Genomic DNA, 18,057 nt, shown 5'->3' on the forward strand with positions numbered 1-18,057 from the left:
AAACCTCAAGAAGACACATGGTTTTTGAAGTGTCACTCAATGCTATTAACTCAGATTGTTTAAGACGTCAGCTTTTCTTCCTATATGCGCTATTTCCGTGTGCCGATGAGCTGCACATCTCAGTGAGTGGCCCTTAATGTGGTCAAGTCCCCACGGACCGTATGTTCCATATTCTGGCCTGTGTAAGCGGTTTTCCCCGTTTCGAAGGTATTTAGGTTGTTCTTGGGAGGAGACAAGGGCTATTGAGAGTGTTTATGTTTCCTGGCTTGTACAGAGGCTTCTAATGTGTAACACAGGGCACTTCAGCATTCAAACGCCTGGGGCTACACTCTAAGTGGTCTTCACTTTGAAAACACAGGTGCCCTCCAGGGGTTGATGAGTGGTGGTTGTGTGCATGTGTATGTACGCATGGGGAGGCAGTATCCTGGGAGGGCAGATAAAGAAGCCGCACTGTTCCCATGCGATGCTCTGAATAATATATCCATAGATCATGAGTCCGTGTCAGACTTTGATTCAGTGCGGTGGTCTTGCAGAAACCACTGTGGTATTATCTTTAATAATGCAAACTGGGATTAGGCGGCTACACTCTTCTGATAAATATGGGCAAATCAGTTACTTCCACTGACACCCCATATATATATATATATATATACAGCCATCAGTGTGCCATGCTCTCTAAAGCAGGACCTAGTAGTTTGTTTTAATGTCCTTTATGTTCAATAGAAAAACAGTGTGGAAAAGACTTGTTTCAGAACACTGTGATATTTGAAAATCTAATGATGTTTGGAGGGAGCTCATGAATTAGAAAAAAAGGTGCATATATCTTGCTGCTGTTGCATAATAAAATAAATACTTGTAATGAACTCAATGTGAGAGGGGTTTGAAAGACATAGCTTCCTATAATTACCACTTGAGAAACACGGCAAAGCATGAAAATGCCTTCTATGGGCAGCTGTGACATGTAGCCATCATGCATGCAGCTTGATTGCACACATTTCTTTACTGTACCATGGTGGGAAGATGATGAAAGAAAATAGGAGTTTGTTTTGAGTTTCTCAGAGGTTATGATGTCAGTGAGTGCAGCTGGAAAGGCCTCATGGCTATTTTAAAGGCTGTAGACCTCTTAGTGGATCTCAGCTGGTCTTCATGCCAGTAACCTTGATAATGAGGAGCAGCTGGCATGACAGTCATTAGGCCTCGTTATCTCCACCTTCAGGAACCATCTTTTATTTCCATAAATCCTTTTATCCATTTTTTTCTGAGCTGCTACACCGGCGAGGGCCATTAATGACTACAGCAGTAAAGCAAATGTCATTATATAGCTTTTCTTATCAATACTTCTAAAAACAGAACATCAATGGAAATAGAGGCAGAGCAGATATAATATATACTACGGTAGTGTCACAATCTTGTAGGTCTAATTAAGCTGAGTTCCACAGAAAAGCTGCATGGGAGGAGAGAGTAGAGGGCGACCCAATTAAAACCAAATCGAAACTCGGCTCATACACACAATGAATCTGTGAAAACAAGGATAACAAGCGGTGTTAGTCCCTAAAAATCCTTGTTGCTGCATTAACATTCTAGGCTAACGAAAGCTTATTTTATCCCATTTCCCTACATTTACATACACCGTTTGATTCACAAATTTTTCTCATTATGATCATTATTTTTTTCTCTATATATGTAGAAATTTTCAGAGCCAATTATCACAACAACAGATGAAATGGGATTGTGCTGAAAAGAAATGAAAAGTTCACACAGCGATAAAGCCAAAGAATCAGCCTGTATCTGTGATCATGTGACCAATATCTGGATGAAATGCTGCTATCCTCAGCCAAAGGACATTTAACCTCAATCGCTGGCAGCAATCACAGGCCAATCCAGCTGAATGCTTCTGCTATTTCTGTCTGGCTGCGGGTCTGGTGTTGCTGCTATAGCCAAACACAAGGCATCCTCAACTCTCTTCCTAATGACAACCCTGGAGAGCTGAGCACAGTGCCACAGGACGCCTGCACAGAGTATACACAAAACTTCCATTAAGACGAGATATCCAGAAGAAGTGGACACAAAGCAGGGCAATATAGAATCAGACACAGAAAAATAAAAAAATAAACACAGCAAAGAAGCAGGAGGACTTTTTAATATGATGGAGGTACAGTAGGTGACAAATAAAAAGTCCCAACAGAACGCTGTGAAGAGTATATTTTGTCAGTGCCAGGTCTAAAATGTTTACTGTATGTTTTGATGTCTGTGCGGTTAAGAGGGCACGACTGTACCTACCGGTGCTTTATGAACAACGTCTCACTTTATGATCCCCCCCTTAATTAGAGTACAGTACCCTGTACAGGGATTCATAATTGAGAATGTGTAAAATGGAATAGGAAATGAAATGACTTGGATCAAAAGTTAATTAAGAAACACCTTCCATAAATAATTTATCTTACATTGTGCCTTCTCATTTTAAAGCAAGAGGGGTTCAAATAAACTGACTGAGCTAGTCAACTGCAGACTGAAACAAATCCACTTTAGATAGGAGCACGAAAGTGGTCTTTCAGTCTTTGTATTCGTCCTGATCAGAATGCATAGGCTACTTGAGGATGTAATTAAAAGCAGAGCTTGAAGTGTGACAGCACTCAAACTTTGTGGTACCGGCACTTTTACATTGTGCTCTTTGTCGTACATTGACTTTTTACATTTAAATTAAATGTTCAGAGAAAGGCTATGATAAGTGTAGCACGAATAATACAATAGGTGTTTAACTATAGCCTTGAAGGCATTATCTAGCCAATAGAAAATATAATGATCCTAAAGTATGTAAAATAGCAACATTATAACCTGAAAATGTTTGAGGTGGAGGACCTCGCTTTATTCACTAAAGAAATTAAGAATATAATGTCGATCTGGTCAATACCCCTGCAAACTCTTATATGACTGATTACGAATGTCCAATGAATGAATTACTAAACAATAAAAGCTAAAGATTAGCACTCTGCTCAGAGCTCAATGGCAGGGCAACAAAAATCACTCTTTTATCTCATTGAGATCCTCTAAAATATGTATCTTCTATTACAGCAGAATGAAGTATCTTCAGAAGTAAAATGCAATGTACAGCAAGGAACATGTGCAACTTACAATAATGGAGTAAAGCATGAGTTATAAATATGAATAAAGAAGCTCAAACAAATGGGAAAATCATCCTACAAGTGCAATTAAGTATGTAATCAGAGGTTTCTGCGTTAAGGTACAGCTCTCCTATCTACCATTTGCCTCATAACAGTATGCAATATTAATTTCCTGAGTTTACTGCTTATTGGAAGTGCGAAGTAGGAAAAGCCATTAAGGCCCCAAATAGAAAAGCAATTTGCTGTCACATGGATTCTCTCTATTAAAAAGAAAAATCTTGTTAACCATTTGGAATTAGAGTCATTTGGCAAAAGGCATTCTGCCGCACTCCAGTAAAATAAGTAATTATGCTTCTCTTCCTTCTATTTCTCTCTTTCTATCATTTGCACAGGCAAAGTAGGGAGTGGTGGATGGGGAAGAGCGAATGGATGCAAAGGTAATTAGAGTTGTTGGCTATCCGTTTTGTTAATGTGGGGATCAGCCCAGCGGGGAGCTCTGGAGGCAAAAGCAAGATGAGAAAAACATCAATTTTTCTGTCTGTCTAGCAGCCCCAAGGCTCACTCTGATCTGGCCCATACATCACCTATTCCATTCCCGTAATCTACAAACTAAAACAGTAAACTCTCCATATGGAAAAACTCAAACTGACTATTCCTTTGAGCTTATCTTAGTTTCATTCAGGTTCCAACTAAAGTAAAATCTCATTAATACTGCTCAGTTTAAATTAAACCATCTCTGCAGGCCCTGATGTCATTACAGCATTCACTCACTTCTTGCCATTTACTAGCGCAGATAAAAATGTATGCATTAAATGTGATCCAATGAATACAAATTGTAGACACATATTCTTCTTTAAAGTATATGTATATGAAGAAAAGCTCATTCACATCTCGTCATTAAGAGAGAAGTCTTGCTATGAACCTTTTTCCCGGCTCCTCTCATTCCAGCATAGGATTGAAATCCCCCCTCCCCCCCCCCAAAAAGTGTGATTTATGGGGTGGCGTGTATGTCCTCCTAGGTGTTTTATGGTTGGACCTGCAGGGCCTATTTAGGAAGCACTGCGTGCTCCGTCCTGACCACAGGTATTGATCGTCAGGAATGGCCATGGCGTGGCTGACTAGCTTAAGCCCTGCATGTGGCCTCACAGGGAGATGGAAAGGAGGCCTATGTGTCTAATGATCTGTGTATGAGCAGGGAGAGGAGGCCACAGAGACCAAGAGGAGAAGAAATTAAATCATTCCTTTGCTCTTTCGGAGAGGCACTGCCGCCGCCATGCTTGGCTGCGTAATGTGGGATCTGTTTTTGAGAGGAAAATTAAAAAGAGAGAGAGAGAGAGAGTGAGCGTGAGAGCAAGATCGGTGGGAAGAAAGATAAATGGCTGGATGTGCAGGCGGTAAATGAGAGCATCCTGATGCAGAGAGCTGTGTGCGGATGTCCCTAATGGGTTAGGCTGATGTGAGCTGTCTGGTAGCTGACCACCACGGTTGCTTCTCCTTCCTGCCTACCCCACACCAGGCCCTTCCAGCGCCGAGACGCTCCTTGCTAATTGGCAGAAAACGATGGTGCATAACAAGTACAGAAGAGAAATTGGTCTAATTTGAGAGGGGGTAAAACGATGGATGAAATGCTTCTAATCATTTTAGGCATTTTCTTGTCCGCGAGCCACGGACTGTGGCTTTCTTTCCCACCTCTAGAGAACCTTGAGTCGCGACAGCCAGGGACATGACTATAGGCGAATCCACACAAGCTAAAAAACCAGCACGCATCAACACCTTACCCAGGTCAGTCAGCCAGTCAGCAAACAGCCAGACTTTGAAAACTATGCTACATCTTTAATTAACTGTGAAATGATTAAGTTACCAAAGAGAACAAAACACATGTCCTATTCAATTCCACAGTGAATTCAACTTTTATTCATGGGCTGATATTTGTGAGTAGTCTACAAGATGTGCGAATTGGACAATCATTTTGTGTGAAAATCACTGGAAGAATGGGCGTAGTTCAAGAAAAGAGTGACACTTCCTCTACAACAGCTGAATGAACCAGCTTAAATAGAAGTGGGTGTGAAGATGCCAATCACTGAGAACAACGGAGATTGTCTCGTATTGTTTTCACTGGAAGAATAAGGCACGGAGAACCTTCTGCTACACATCATGAAACAGTCTGTTCCAAAAGAATTGAAAATGGTAATTTACTTCAGAAGAAACATTTACTTTGACACGCATGGACTGCTCAAAGCGTCTTGGGGAAGTGTAAAGACCTGGCAAGGACGAATCTTTACGGCTGCACGAGACCTTTTCCATGACCCCGTTTTAAAAGCCTCTCACCTCCACCCCACAGGGGTGAGTGCATGTTCATTTCACCTCACTGGCCTCATCAATGTAGCCCTCTGCCATCATTAAGACGTTTGCTGTAAAAATTAATTGAAAGACAGATTAGAAATAAATTAAGAAAAATGTGTTGCAGGATGCCTAGGTGCACTTCATAAATCACGAGGCAAAGCCAGGAGCTGGATCCCCATAATTAACTGCAGACTATTTATTTTATCCTGGCGGTATAAATTAGAATCCAGACGCAGAGATTATATTAGGGCTGTCTGCCATGCGGAACTGCTGAGGGGAGTGCAGAATATTTTAGGGATACAAAGAGGGGAACAGAGAAAGAAAGAGAGATAGTATGTAGAAATGCACACAAAGCAGAGAGACAACAATTGCGCCCCCCATGGAGAAATTATTTACTCAAGCAGTGCATAAAGAAACAATAAACAAAGCAATTAACAGTAAAAATCAAGTGCATGATTAGAGGAAACAGCAAATGCCTGATTACATGAACTCTTTCAATTGTTCAATCGACTCCTTGGCGGTTAGAGTGGGATACCAGTTTAACGGCAGGTTAAACCAGCGCTGTTTCCATACACTAGGCCCAGAGATGGGGACTCGAGTTTGAGACTCGGACTCGAGTGCGACTCGAGTCGCACACACGCGTGACTTCCGACTCGACTCGGACTCGAGCTTTGGGACTCGTGAACAATGTTTCATTTTAGGAAAAATCTGATGAGCTCGCTATACCGCTCCCTCCGTTACCTGCCTACGTAACACGTACATCGACATCTATTGCTGGCTGCGCGCGCGGCCACACACGAGAAAGACAGCAGCCGCTGCTGGGTGGCGCTGACGGGGGGGGGGGGCTGGGGCTGAGGGTCCGACCGACGGTTCGCTGACGTCGGGACGTATGCGTTTACTCTGCGATCTCCTTAAACTGTCTCTGCTCTGCTCACTGAAGCAAAACAATACGTGGACAAGAGCAGCGAGTGTAGTCACCTACTGCTGCCAACACATCCCGTCAGACCAGGCTTATTTATTTATATCCGTTAATGAACTTTTCTCCTCTTGTTACCCTGGTAACCGCTGTCATTAGAAGGTTGCGTCGATTCTTACTGTGAAAATCTACGTACTTCCGGTTTAGCGGCTACGCTTCGTATTTTCATTTTATGGGGAAAACCACAAAAAAACATTAAGTAAAGAGTAAAGGAGGAGTAAAACGTTGTTGGTATGTTTTTTTTTAGGGTAAAAGGGACGTTGATAAGAGATGGGGACTCGAGTTTGAGACTCGGACTCGAGTGCGACTCGAGTCGCACACACGCGTGACTTCAGACTCGACTCGGACTCGAGCTTTGGGACTCGTGAGCATCTCTGACTAGGCCTGAGAGCAGCAATAGAGCCGGTGACATAACACTGCCCGGGAAATCTCCCCTTTATTTTCTCCCGAAGCACTCCACTCTCCTGCTGTATCACAACCTGGCTGCTTCACATGCAAATGTGGAGTAGACCTCAGACAGCCCCCACAGACACATGTGTACCTCTCTCGCTATCTGCGCATCACTCTCTGTGAGCTGCAGTCCATGCTGGCCGCACACTGCCTCCTCGTGGGCACAGTGCCCGGGCTGGCACCGAGCCAGACCCGCTGTGCCACACCGGACTGGCAAAATGCTCCTTCCCACTCCCCACACACCAGATGCCCCGCGCATCCTTCCAACAGAATGCCTGTGGGCCTCTGCCCCTCCTTTCTCTCTCTCTCTTTATTCTGCACCACAGCTGAGATCCACACTTTGAAAGTATGCCCTGCAACCAACCAGGGGAAAAATAATGCTATCATGGCTACCGCCGGGGAACAACTAAAGCACTCACACATTTGAATGCTTGGTTATTATGCAATCACACTGAAGGCAAAACAGAGTTATCTATAAACAATGTTACATCAAGGCGCTGTACCAGGTATCAGGTGCATGGTGCGGGAGCATGAACCAGCACCGTAAGCACTGAGATGCATTCAATTTTGTACTTTTCCATGAATCAACAGAAAAAGAAGGAATTTGAGCTTCTCTGTTGGCAGTTGTTACACTGACAGATATGACAATATAATATTGGACTGCCAGCAGACTTAAAAGTTGTTTCTTCATAGAAGATATAATATGATATGATACGCAATGCGACCCACAGCCAGTCTGTATATAGAAGCTGCACTATACTAAAGAACACAAACAAACCACCACAGTAAATATTTTGAATTAGAATGTCAAAATGATAAGTAGTCTTTATAAAAGATGTTGTACATCCTGTATACTATATAGCAACAAATAAACATAGTGCAGACAAACATCAGAAATAATTTACATCCACAAAGTGATGTGTAAATTGGCAAATGTATTTTATTTTGCAATGTACTGATGTAGTGCATTGAATTGGTCTTTTATAGCAAGACAGATTAAAACTCAAATAATCACTGACACTCACTGGATCATATTTATCACTTCTGCAGTAGACTCCCTGATTCTGTTATAGTTGTAGCCTCAGAATTTGCAGATATTATTTCCTGCTCACTTTAGATATTTTTCAACTCATCCACAGTGGACGGGGAGGAAATTCTAGGATTTGAGAGCAGCAGTGGTGAAAATAGAAAAATCAGGTATTGTATCATGTTTTTTTTTTACTATTATTGGTTATGCAAGTCTGTGTTCTACAGTTGCAGCTTCACAGAGTAAGTCATCTTGTACACTGTGCCACTCCTAGAAAAGAACCCATTTCAATCATACTGATGACTACAATGTCAACTTTAGCCATACATTTGTGTGTCTGTGCATCTCATGTATTTGCATCTGCTCTTCAATCATGCCTGGCTTTTTTTTTTGTGAGACTACCAGCGGTCAGTGTGGGGAGGCAGACAGAAGGTGCGGTTGATGGCTGTATGCCTGGCTTTGTGTCAGTTATTGCAGGGGTATTATAAGCACAAAGACTAGACCAAATGAGGACCCTGTTCAAACACCTGGTCAGTTATAAAACTGCTATCCCTTCAAAACAGTAATGTAATGCAGCAATTGACACATACACACAAAACTTTACCCAATCTGTGTTAGCCGAGCTTACACCCTAAAATACCAAGAAGGCTTTTAACACTCACTGCACGAAAAACAACCAGTCTGCCTCAGATGTATAATTTTGTATCCCCGGTGAGCAAAAAGGCTCGGAGGCAAGTGCATACGCAGCAGTCATGTTTGTTAAGATACATGGTTAGAACTGGCCTTTTTTCGCAAGCACCGGAAAAAACACTAAATCACCGGCAAAGAAAATAAAATGTATACTTATTACGTTCTTCACACTGCATATATTCACCTTCTTAACATATTGCACAGTGCAAATGTGCAGTGCTGCACACGGGTAAAAACATGCCATGAAAAATGACAGCAGGGAGGGGTAACTGCGGTCCTGGAATATAATGGTGCGGTGGAGCAGAGGAGAAATAATCATACCTAGTGTTGGGGGATGAGGGGAGAGGGGAGGAGCGAGAGGAAGATGAGTCTGTGCCCTGTAGCAGGGAAATGGGGCCCCACTGCTCTGCTGCTGGCTGCCTGATTCCCCAATAACACTGCACAAGAGCTCCCTTTAGCAAGGGGCAACAGCAGGCAGCATCTGTACTCGAGAAATACATTCCCATGACACTCCACAGCCACAGGAGACACATACAGATGCTACAATATTTGACCATTCATATTATAGTAGACAATACAATGCTAGTTACAGTTACAGTTATCAGTTGAAACTAAATGAACCACTGCAAACAATACTTTTGAACGGCAAAGGAAATTACAACACATTTCAGCAATGGCACTGATAAGCCAGCTGTCTTCCATCCTTTTAAAGAAGTCCGATCAGAGCTTAAATCTGCCTGCAGTTCCCTCAGTGGCCGTTGGGTGTCTCTCTTTCACTTCGCATAGCTGAGGCTCTCTTCCTCTGTGCTCCTGAACTGCCATCTACACATAATATATACACCATCATTTGAAAATGGCAGCTTTTTGAAAATTCACCTTGATTATCAGACATTAAAAGTGACTTCTCCAGAGCTGAGTGTCTGGCTAGGGGGATGGCTGCAGACAGCAGAACAATGCAGCAGGCTTGATATTAATGCCTGGCTGGGGTGTGCAGGGAGGAGAGAGGAGCCAGCCCTTTGTTCTCTCCTACAGCCAATTATTTTTTACGTGTGCCTCTTTTCACAACAACAAGAGAGAATTTAATTTTAATGCTTTAAAAAAAGCAAAAAAAACCCATCTACGGTATTCTTTAACGGAGATGGGTACTAGAATCTGCGGTTAAGTATATATGCATCTCTGTATGAGGCACAGACAGATGACAGGGGCAACAAGAATGACATCAACACAAACACACCCAGCAGCACGAATCTTCTCATGCAAAATGCTAAAACACATTTTCTCACTCCCAAACCAAAGCCAATGTGCACCCAGCCCTACCTTTCTGAAAGAAGGACCAAAATGAGAAAAGACACCAAAAATAAAACATCTGTTATTTCATCAAACAGCATTATGATGCACTGATGACGTGCACATTAATATAGGCATACCCAAGACACGATGATAAGAAAGCACACTGTAAAAATAGCCAGGATCCCAGATCAAATGGCTTGAAAAAATAAAACCCTAATATTGCTGTTGGTAGGTATGTGGCCAAATATTTTTCTAATTGGTAGGGCACTTTATCTTGCTGTCAGATATGCAGTAAAAAGCGATGCTGTTCCCAGAAGGAGAGCAGCACAGCTTGCCGGCCTTTTATTAGAGCTGGAGCTCTGATATATGCGTCTGCTCGAGGCTTTCATCAAGAACCAGCACCATAAACCCACACAAAGAACCCTTACAATCTAACCACCCGGAAAAACCGTTAAGACAATTCATCTGCTTTGTAAAAAAAATGCAATCAGCATACAGTCAACAGAAAATGACCGCCAAAGAAAGTTTTCTAAAACAAGCAGATGATCCAAAGACTAACTGGGGCCATCAGTTTACGGGTTAACGCAATGGTCACAAAATTGTAAAACTACACTACAAAGAAGTATTCGAATCCAGAAACAACACAGCAGTGCCAACTACACATAAATGCTCCAATACAAACAGGTAGTGCAAAATGGTATTGAAACAACCTGGCAGTGTAAAACGATTAAGTCACTGGAGAATAAGAAAACAGCGTGCACAACAACCACTGCAGCACAAGCTCCTGCATACGCAGTTCATGCGAAGCCAGTTTCTGCACACAGAGGCACTCGAAAACTGACTCATGCAGACAGACTCACAGGCGCAGACAAAGGCAGTGAGAGTGATGGACGCATGCGCGTACAACAAAAACATTCACACACACACACACACACACACACACACACTCACAACACACGGCTAAATTCAATTTCGGTCCCGGGGCAGACAACTAAACTGCTTGTGTGTGGAACCTACTCTGCGGCACAGCAAAACCAATTCTCCGACGATGGTGAAATTAAAGGGCAGAATGCAGCCTGTTTATGGTGCTCACTCTCTCCTCCTCTCAATCACTGGTTTTATTTAGCAATCATTTGGTGCTAAAAGTCATGTTCTTGGGAGGGGGCAGGCGTGATGACAGCAGCCGCTGGTCGGACAACGCCACCTCGACACATAGCACTCACAATTATTTACACCTGCGGGTCTGCTGGAGGCTCAAATTAACCACAAGATAACCACGGATAGAAGGGGCCATGCTCAAATAAATCTTCTACTCCACGCTTTTATCTATAGTGTTTCGTGAATAACCCTTTAAAATAAGATGTATAACTAAGCACATGGCAGTGCTAATAAGCAGCTGCCTCAACAATACATGTTTACCCGTTTGTAAAAAAAAAAAAAACCAGCAAACCAGGGTGTGTGTGCTACTGGATAAAAAAAAAAGAACAACAACAACAACATTGTGATCCTACAAAGGGAATAACAATGTGAACAAAATGCAATAATAACTTGAGACTTTATTGATCTAGTAGAGACCCACACATTGCTGATGTCTGAGCCACGTTGAACAACTGCACGTAGCAGCAGGAAAGCGCAGCAATAAGTAGGTCCTGTGTTTTGCTTTGACCATGTTCATTTGCCATATTCTTCTTATTTTGAATTTAGAAACCAGTATTTAGTTTCATTTAAAGGGCTAAATGAAAATGTTGTATAAAAGACAAAAACATGTTGGTGGTTGTTTATTCTGTAAATATGTTCACACTTATCTGCATATGGTTGAAGGTTCATGTGCATGTGCTGGTTCTCTCGATTTGCCTGTATGTTGCATCTCTGAGGCTGATTGTAGCTCTTTCTACCGATCGACCCGCCAACCCCCACCCTGCTCTCCTCTCCTCCGGTGTGTGTAGAATCGGCTCCTAAACCAGTGCTGCTGGTATTAACCACTGACTGGAGATAGGATATATGTGTGATTAAAGCAGAGACCACAGTGTTGCACAAGGAGAGAGACAATGTCAACAAATGTGACAAAGAGACAGAGGAGACAAATACCAGAAATCCACATGTCCCCTCACATGAATGCATACAGGCATACGTACACATATGCATGGATACAAAAACTCTAATGTATCTAATGTATCTCTGCAAACCGATGCACGTGTCTGCCTCGGCCAACACGCACACATACAACCCTCTTGTCTCTCCCATGCATTCTAATAATCCAGTGAACATGAACAATGTAGTTATGCAATGCATTAAACCCAAGGAAATAATGCAAGACATGTATGTACACTATGTGGACGGATATGTACTAGTAACTCTACTAACTATACTTTGTGTCGATAGATTTGTGGTGGTGCTCGTTTACAATGCTGCACACATACCCTTCATTCCCTATGATAATTTCGTTTTAATCCATGTTGGTTTGGAATTAAGAAACACATGTCATTACTTAAGGTAAATCGTAACTATATTTGAGTAATTAAACATTTCTGTCTGTCTCCAGTTCAGGAAAGCCATTTTCTTAGTTTAGTCTATTTCTAAATCACTTAATGTCCTAAAACCTGCCAGTATAAGCAATGGCTCTTAATGCAGGTTAAGGGGTAATCTACCACAAAACTAGAAAACTCATGAGATACAAATGGGCATCGATAACACTACCATGAACATAGTATGGCCAAAGTATGTGGTGAAAACACTCCACTAATCAGATTTTCAAAATTTTAAATCTCATTTCCAAATGAAGGACATTGATAGTGTCTTGCTTAGTTCCTTTCCTCAGTACAACAGCATGGGCGGCCAGAAATGTAAGAAACTGGAAAACTATACAGAATAAATCTAAATAAATAAATAAAAAGGAAGTCGTTGTTGCTTGCTGCTTTTTATCAATAAAGATGATATGGCTGTATGCTTGAGTTTCTAAACCTTTAGTTAGCATTGGCTGAAGGAGGTGAAGCCACGAAAAGATTTCCAACACACATTTAGAAGTATGCAATGCTTTTCTAACATTTTTAAATATTCAGGCCCAGAGCCCCCATGGTCAGTCCAGCACCGTCTACAAGGTCCTTATACATACAACTGGTTGCTGAACCTGTGTCTGAGTGGCCTTAAAAGATTATATCATTCTATTTTCTCAAAACAATAGCTATTTGTTGTGTAGCAACATTGTGTGTTTAAGTCTGAAGTAAACTTTCATTTGCTAGTTACGCTGTAACAAGATACAATTCTATTTTGAAGTTGAATCCAAGTTTCTTTTTATTGCTTTTCATTTCTATAAATTCGTCTTGACAGGCACAGTGTATGGGAGTGACATTCTGAAAATGCAACCACTCCCTGTGGAGTAAGGTCAAGCGTTCTAATGGAGGACCACGGTGCACATTGTGCATTTTCTTGGTAGGCAAACAAATCCACCTTTGCTTTCTTAAACCTGTCGCAAGGGGAAACACGTTCTTGGTGTCCCTCTGGTGAGCTAAGGACACCCTTGAGACATTTAGTCTGCAGTGAAGTACCATACCAAAGGTGGTGGTTGTCAAGTTGTCTTTCCTCACAATTACATGTAATTTTTTAGCTGAGCGTTTTAGAAGTTTCAGCACCGTGGACAGCTCCAGGTGAGTTAGGCGGAGGAATGGGAGAATCTTTCATTAGCACCTTCAACTTAAGACTTTATCTTCACTTGTGGATCACTTGAAGCTGATGAAAAAAGGGAAACCGATCTATGGTCACATGGCCGCCAAGTACAGATGTAAGAAGAGGCCCATGCAGGGCACGGGGGTTCACAGCTGCAGAATTCACACAAAGATAAATCCACAGTATATTACTGAGAGCATTTAGTGTGCTTAATGTAAAACAATCTGATTTGAAAAAAATGATATGGTACATACTCGATATGACAAGAAACGGTCATAATTTGCATGGAAGTATTTAATCGGACAGGACAAACAACCAACCCGACCTTAGAGGACGTTCTTTAAATGTTTTAAAGAGAATTTGTTCTTGAGGTGCTGCAGTAAAAATTAATAATTATCTCACACAGCAGACAGACCATAGCGTAAAAGTGAATAATAATACACATGAGCTAGCAGGGGGTTAAGACAATGAGTTAATGGTTACCATGTAGATGAATGGTGGGTAATCGTTACATTCAATGACCGATGGGGGAACAGTAGCTTTCTTGAATCTTGTTGTTTGGGTCTGTACCCTCATGGTAGAATGCACTTAAGTTGCTTTGGATAAAATCACCTCAAATGTAATTTAGCACTAAAGCAGCACTGAGAATGTTCCAGGCAACACAACAGAGCGAGTGCGACAGACAACATCAGGCTCTGACTGAACAACACAAACAGAGTCTGCCCAGACGCTTGGCAACAGGTGACACAGACACAATCAATCATCACAGTCACTGATTCAGATTGGTCAGTGTTATTTTCTCCGGGAATGTTGCAAGCACCATTTTTCTTCGAATGTATGTTGGAAACAACAGTCATCAATTATCAGAATCCTGGGTTTGTCGTTGTGTTTATCACACAGAACATGTTTGTCTGCTAACTCAGTGGAAATTCCTGGCCAGGAGTATACTCAGGATAGTATGTTAATTGCCATAAAGTTTCCCTTTTTTGTTACCTGTCCAGTACTTCTTAATACATGTACACATTTGAACCATGCATCTACAAGTTGGATTATTCAAGATCAGATGGCACCAGAAAGTCTACATTTAAGTAAAATGAAACAACGTAGGGATGGAAATATTTCATATTTGGTGTTCAAATTAGTATTTTGCTCAAAATGCATCAAAAGGATGAGCACATGAAGCATGATGAATCTGGGGCCTGCTGGGAAACCCGGGGCCTGGCGGGGAGCACTATACCTGACTCTGGAGCTCCTGGGCCTGCTGAGTCTGGCTCTGAAGCTGCTTTTGGTTTTGCTGCATGCGACTCTGTTCCTCCGGAGATCCAGACGACTCTCCTGCAGTTCAGGCAGCAACTGAGAGATCCTTGCTCCTGGATGTCCAGCTATTGAACCACAAAAGGAGGCAGGGCAGCAAGAGGAGAAAAATCAATCCAGTATACAGAGCCTATCCTCTGTGCAGCCAACCCGCTCACTCTCTAGCGGAGACAAAGATTCACCATGGTTCCCGATCCTCAAGAGCAGAACTAAAGATGGGCAAAATCTCGTCCATGGCAGGCCTCGTATCTATACATCTGTTAATTCCTTGTCGAACAGATTGGTGAAGGTAACCTTCTTGAAACCAGTTAGAACTTATTTGAAACAAAAAAATTTCGTGATGGCTAGATGTAGTCTTTAATAAAAAAAACACAAAAAAAACAAATATATATATGCGAGAGAGAGAGAGAGAGAGAGAGAGAGAGAGGTTACATGTCTAAAGAAGTATATTGTTCCTGTCAATGAAAAAACAAATAAGTCATTTAAAAAATAAAATTGAGATTATGACTATAAGAACAGGTGTTGAACAAAAATGTACAAATCAAAATGGTAGATTTGTCAAAAAGTTACAAATCTACTATCAAAATACACTAGAAATGGTCACATAACATGCTTTACTACAAACATTTTAAATGAATGTTTTATAATTAAAAAAACGTAGTATTGCAGGTAGTACAGGAAGGGGGAAAGGAAGCAATGCAACTATTTTGAGCGAACGCTGAGGTAACCGCTCTTGCAAAACTAGAAACAAACAGTTGCCAGCCTAGTACGTGAGCCAACAATAATAAACAGGCCACTAATTAATACCACTGTGCTGTGCTAAATCAGGTAAGAGGGAAAGGGATGGAGGGGGAGAGAGAGAGAGAGAGAGAGAGAGGGAGAGACAAAGCCGGTGAGAGAGTGAGGAAGGAGGGAGCTTGAGAGAAAGGGAGGACAGCAAAAGAAGACAAACAGACTTAGCTCCTGGTTCACTTGGACGGAGGCTTTAATCCAGTGTGCCCGATGCAGTGTCGTCGTTACAGAAGGAAATATAACGAGAGAAGATGGAGACCTCGACAGGAACAAAGCCTTATTAAACCACCGTTAAACAGGCAAATACTCCACAAAATCAACAAAAAACAAGAGTGAAAAAGAGTGTTATTTCCGTTCTTGCTCTGTTCAAGGCACAGTGTTACCTCCGTGTCCGCTTTGATTCTCGCAATGAGTCAAACAAAAGAGGCTTGCGGTCAATCCTGAATTAAAAACACAGATTATGCAGAAATCCATTTCACGGAATCACTTAAAACGTGTCGCATCCGTTAGCACTCTCGTTCTGTATGCGATCCACACCGATAACCCTGGTCTTGCTTTCTTTCCCTCACAATCGCACCCTCTCTCTCTATTCTCCCCTCCTAAACTGATCAATACTTCATTTAAATCATGACATTAGCACGCTACTACTGGAAAAGAGGGCGCGAACAAACACAAACGAGCTCCTTATGTTACACGATATCTGATGTTTAACGTCCTCAAATTGTGAGATTTCATTAGAATGATCGTGCAAAACAAAGACAGAAATATAGGAAGCCGTGCCGGGGCTGGACTGCTGTTTGCATTCGAGCTCCCGAGACTGACAATGATCAATACAGATTTAAATCCAGGCTACAGAGAGCTATGATAATATCTCATCTCATCGGAAAAAGGCAAACATGCTTTGCCAATTATTGTCTCAAATTACTAGTGCGAGGGAACAACAGTTGGATGCTGATAGACGCATATTTCATATTTATTCAGCAGAATTTTTACTTTAGCACCTGAGCGCATAATTGCCTAATATATATGCACACTCACATTTTTATCTATTCACATAATTCACAATGAGCACAATCAATACTGGCCTCTTTATACTCCGCACCAAGCTCATCAAGTGCGTCTGCATTGAATACGCCGCTCAGAAAACCCCAAACACCAGCCAATTTCCTGGCGCTCATTGAAATTGAGAGCGAACATAAGTGGCTAATCTTCCTGTTCGTCATTAAACCCGGATATTTACCTGAGACGCCTGAGAGTCACGGGCCTGGTGAGGGAGCAGCTCTTCTCTTTGGAATATCAGGACGGTCTCACCTCGCTGAGATAACTGGAAAAAAGGTTTTCTCCATTCCGAACATGGGTGAACAGTCGAGGACCCGGAGAAAAGAGAGAAGAGAGAGGGGCAGACCGTGAGCCCGACACTAGGTGGGAAGTGGTGGACGTAGAGCCAAAGTCGATCACTCGGGGGAACATGCACTTACATATAGCCAGCCGCCAATGTCAACCAATGAGCAATTAGGCAGACAAGACTTAAGTTATTGATCGGGGGTTCAGGCTCTTTTCTCAGGGCTAGTTAGCCTGCCTGAGGTTGTGGCTGCTACAGCTGTGGACTGCAAGACGAGAAAAAGGCAGCACAAAAGGAAGTTGGAGGAAGGGCAGGGCAGGTCTTTCTCTCCTCAGGCCTTGAGCTTTTGAGTTGGACTCTTAACATTATCATTTAGGCTCATCATTTGCACCTGAACGCATGGCGCATGCAACTGGGATTTGTATGGCTACCTTCATACAAAGCCTGCACTTGCAAAAATAAAGGAATTTAGTAGAATGCAAACAGCCAATTAAATATGTGATGGAAAGCACTAATCTTGGACAGTCTACGACGTAGGTTGGGGCTGCATTGCCAGCTACAACTACAGTAATGGAGCAGTAGTGACTGTGGGTTAGCCAGTGGGGGAGAGACCTCACATCTGTTCAGGAAAAAATTCTGTGAATTGCTAGACAGCCAATTAATGCAAACCCTTTACCCTTTTTCCAAGATGTAAGCTTGTAACATTTAACATACAAAGCAAAGCAGTTTTTCCGATGTAACTTTAACTATCAGCATTCTGGACACCACAACATACTGTATACTGCAGTAGAAATTTATGTTCTTATTTTCTTTTTTCATTGTCTATATTTCTTGTTTAATTTTGTTTTATTTACATCTCTTCTTGTTTCCGGTTGTTTCTCTTCCTGCCTTTGTGTATTTTGTTTGTATATAAATGCCCAAATGAGAAAATGAATGAACAACAATGATATGCTGAGGCAATCTTCTCCCCTTTTGCTTTGGCTTGTGCCTTTATATGCATTCCTTTCTTATGTTTACGGAAATCAATTCTGATATTTCACAGGAAGCA

General features: G+C 42.0%; 1 protein-coding gene across 1 annotated transcript in view; it reads left to right on the forward strand.

The window, feature by feature from the left end:
• rpl13 (ribosomal protein L13) overlaps nucleotides 1–18,057 on the forward strand; it is a 321,135-nt gene that overhangs the window by 111,220 nt on the left and 191,858 nt on the right. The window lies entirely within an intron of this gene.

Source organism: Pungitius pungitius, chromosome 4 (genome assembly GCF_949316345.1).
Source record: "Pungitius pungitius chromosome 4, fPunPun2.1, whole genome shotgun sequence".
NCBI lineage: Eukaryota > Metazoa > Chordata > Actinopteri > Perciformes > Gasterosteidae > Pungitius > Pungitius pungitius.